Source organism: Emys orbicularis, chromosome 1 (assembly GCF_028017835.1).
Source record: "Emys orbicularis isolate rEmyOrb1 chromosome 1, rEmyOrb1.hap1, whole genome shotgun sequence".
NCBI lineage: Eukaryota > Metazoa > Chordata > Testudines > Emydidae > Emys > Emys orbicularis.
In genome coordinates, this window is record NC_088683.1 from 278869278 (window position 1) to 278873938 (window position 4661).

Here is a 4661-nt window from a genome sequence, read left to right on the forward strand (position 1 = left end):
ACGCTAGCCTCGGTACTGTGGACGCGGTCCGCCGACTTCATGCACTTAGAGCATTTTATGTGGGGACACACACAATCGGCTGCATACAACCGGTTTCTATAAAACCGGCTTCTATAAATCCAACCTAATGTTGTAGTGTAGACATAGCCTAAGTGTGGTTGAGAATCAGGCATACATTAGTATATTCTGTAAAGTCAGGAATGGATTTTCCTAGGACCAATGGATAATAACAAAGAAGTATTTCATAAAATTTGTGGTGCTGTATGTAATCATATGGAACAAAGAAAGGATAAAGCCCAAGTTTTGCTGTTTAAGAGAGAATTAATAGTGTTAATTTTGTCACATAAAAAGTTTCTGTTTGTTACCAGGAGACAATCACATTGCACAGCAGGACACTTAAATATCTCTGACTTGACAATCATTCTCTGTGAATCAGATATGAAATTATCTTTTTATTTAACACATTCTACAAGTGTACATTGTGCCTTATAAATACATAATGGAAAGAATGTTTGTTTGTTTTTCTATATTACATCATCTCCAGATTTTCTGGAGGCAAAGGGATGACGGCAGGATTCACCAAAACTTCCTTTAAGGAGGAAAGGGAAGACATTTGGCGCTACAAAATTGGGAGGTAGTTCCAGGCATTAGGAAGAAGGCAAGAAGCCAGAATCTGTCCTCTGTCATATAGTAGCGGGATGGTCCCCCGCTCCTGCCCTGAAGGGCTTAAAACAGGCAGGGAGCAGGGCTGGGGCAAAGGAAAAGCTACAAGGCTGATTGGGGAAGCAGCCGCAGCTGGGCCACGCCCCAATCAGGCCACGGCTGGCCTGTATAAAAAGGCTGGGAGCCAGGAGCTCAGGAGTCTCTCTCTGCACTCAGAGAGAGAAGGGCCTGGCTGCAGGGAGCTAAGACAGAGTACCTGGGTGGAGCAGGGCTGGGGAAAGGCTGGGGAGCTCCAGCCTGGATAGCCCCAGGCTGTGGCCTAGTAGGAGGCCAAGGGGTGCTGGGGGTTGCACAGGGCAGCCTAAGGGTAGGCCAAGGCAGCAGGCCCAAACCCAACCTTGCCTGTGATGAGTGGCCTATACTGCAGTCTGCCCCAGGGAGCGGGGGCTAGTTGGTGACTGGCAGTGGCCTTATTCTGTGGCCAGGTAGGGATAGTGGGTGGGGGTTCCCCAGGGAGGGGAGACCCTAGTACTGAGGGATGTACTGCCAAGGGGGCAGCCCCGCAGATAAGGGCACCAGGGTCTGGGAGGGACACAGGGGCCAGAGGACAGGTGGATCACCGGCTTGCAGGGGGCGCTCCAGGATGCTGGAAGAGCTAATTCCCAGAAGTCACCAGCAGGAGGTGCCGCAGGGGTGAGTCCGCCCCTCTACAGATATTTTGAGATGTTTCAAAATCATTTGTTTTAAGTGTCCATTTGTATATATACTGTTCATATACAACATTGTGCTATGTATAGTCATAGTTGGCATAGGTGTGGGAAGCAGCTGTCTCCAAGATAAACAAGGAGTGAACACTTGATACTGTGGATTTTATTAGCCGTGCTCTTGGAGATAGAGGAAACACAGCAATCACTGTTAACTGTATTTTTTTAACAGAACAAGCATAATTCCAACTAAAAGTATTTTGTTTTACAACAGCCCCTAGAGAATCCAGCTGAGATTGGGTGTCCATGTACAAGTCTGCTTGCAACAGGGCAAACTGGCTTATTAAGGGCAAAGCGCCACCATTCCTCCTGTTATGTGGTCATGGGTCCTTTGAGACCTGACTTGAAAAGGTCACATAATTGAAGGTGTTATGTTGTCTGAATTGTCCAAATCTTGCTGTGGCTCAGTTGAGAGGCTTAGGGAGACCAGGATATGCTCATGGTGAGCCGGGGAAGATTGCCAGAAATGGACAAGGCCTGGGGAAGGATAGTAACTGATTGGGAAGCCCTTCAGGAAAGAAGGATCTAATCCCCTGGCAGCAGTTCCCCTACTAAGAGGGAACAGAGAAGGAGCTTGTGTGGGGCCTGGCAAAGGATTATTGAAAAATGCCAGGGAGCAGGTCTACCCAATGATATTGGAAGTAAGAAGTGGCCCTGGGGAATATTGGACAATCAGTCTACTTCATGGGCAGCAATGTGCCCCAAACCCAAGACAGAGTGTGTAAGCATGCTTTGATGGTGCGTATGGAGGTGGTGCATCAACTACTGCAGCCACTGGAAAGGTAAACAGCTCCAGAAAAATATAGCCCCCTGGGGTGACTTGCATACACTGATTCAGGGTAGTCCTCAAGGAGAGACAAGATAAAGAAAAAAACAACTCAGGGTTGTAAGAGCTGAGTTTAAACAGACTCAGGGGAGCTTATTCCTGATCCAGCAAATGGACATTCCCTCTTGTCCAAGGGAAAGAGTTGGAAATACTGTAACCTGACAGGGCTGTAGGACTGATGTGAGATTTGTGGTACATTTAGTGTGTATTTCAATCCCTTTTTTGTTGTGTTTTATTTTCTCTGTGTAATTTTTATCCTGAATAAATGTGCTGCTTGGAAAGAGCAATGTGGTAATTTGTAACTGCTGGCACACACTGTTCATAGCCCTTGGATAAAACACAGCAGCTGGGATGGATTCAGTCAGACTTGCTTGCTGGGGAGAATCACAGGGAACTGCAGCCTAAAACACTCACTGGAAAGAATGGGGAATGAGGGTCCCTGCCTATAGAGACAGATGAAGTCTAGAGACCAGAACAAACGTTCCTAGAGCAGACCACAGAGAGAGTCAAAGAGTCTGTTACTCTCAAACTCTGATGGATTCTTTGGAGACTAAGGTGCTTTTGAGAATATAAGTGATTTAGGAGCCTATTCGACAAACTTACCCTCCATGACTAAGCACCAAGTAAAAAAAATATATACTTTGCCTCACAAAATGGCAGTTGCCTCTTTAGGGAGCAAACCCCTGGTCATGCAAAGTTATAGTACTCACAGAATCAGTAGCTGAATTGCTACATGAGAACAAAAAGCTGACGTACTAGCCAATTCTCTGATCTCCCAGCTGTTCCTGAAATACTATAAAATGGCATGCTGGATTAAAGAGGTAAAAAAAAAAAAAGCATTTGCAGTTAACTTGGATATCTAAATTTAGGCATCAAACACCTGCATATGCAGAACTAAAAATGGGACTTTTCAGCAGTACTTAATACCCACAACTCCCATCTGGGAATAAAATTTCAAGAAACTTCTCTTCTGGACTCTGTCAAATTGTATTTATTAGCACGGTGTGCTTAAATCAGATAACAGATCACTAGGGGTTGGAGAACTTAGTGGTTCATTGTAACATCCCAGTTGAGTGAAATACCTGTTGGTAGGGCAGATAACCCCCACACCAGTCAAGAAGGGATTAAAGAAATCTTGTGATTACAATCTACCCCAATCTGCTGCACCTGTGTGGCTTGTCAGGCCTGCAGGTGGGCCCCTAAAAGAAAGGTACTCTGACCAAGTCGGGTGGTGGTCTGAAATATGCAGAGCAAGAACTCCTAGACTAAGGCAGTGAGATATTTGCGTGAGAGCACTGCTATCATGAGCCCTCTGAGAAAAGAAGATGGGCTAATTTGTTTCTTTTGTTAAAAACCTCAAGACTAACCCTTTGCCATTAAATACACCAGATCTGAGACTTCCTGTGGCGCCTGAAAAACTGCTTCCCCTTCTTTGCATCAGAGATGGGGGTCCTGGCCCCTCATGGACCATATAAATATTTTCCTTTTTGTTTGGACTGTTTTATGCACTCACATACATCCCCAATAGGTACAGCTAGAGGACTATATCCCAGGACCGGAACACAGACTGCCATCACCCAGGGAATGATGTACAAGGTAAGCGAGGCTCCAGCCTTCACCCCAAGGGGGTGACCTCAAGACACAACCTTTGATAGCATGATATACACCAATTTCTCTTCTCTGATATTCCATAGTGTTAGTGGCCTGCCATAGCTGAAGAAGAGTAATGATGAATTTCAGTACTCTTCAGAAGGCCAGTATAAGGACTGTATATCAATTAACTCGCTAAAAAATGTGGTTTAAATTGGAACTGAAATATTACCTAGACCTTATGCTGGCCTTCTTCAGGTAAGTGATTTTCTACATATACAACACTCTTTTCCCTGCACTAATATGCATTAACGTATAGCAACCCCATCTGCCATTTTGGATACATAATTTGTATTTTATGTCTTATGTGAAGTGGTGTTCATAAAGATGTAAGTCTTCCCAAAAGTCTGATACTTTTAAAAGCTGCAGAAAAAGATAATGGTCAGAGGACATCTCCTTTCTACACCTACAATCCTGCATGGTAATCTTCTACCTACCTATTAGGTTTATATAAATTTGTCAATTTATATTTTGGATCTTTTATATATCCAAATTACAGTGTAGATTATATATATATATATATATATATATATATATATATATATATATATATATATATATATATATATATATATATATATATATATATATATATATATATATATATATATATATATATATATATATATATATATATATAATCTACACTGTAATTTGGATATATAAAAGATCCAAAATATAAATTGATAAACGTTACCATATAATATACTTTAATTTCTAGGTTTCCATGCCTGAGGGTGTCTGACAAACTTAACAGT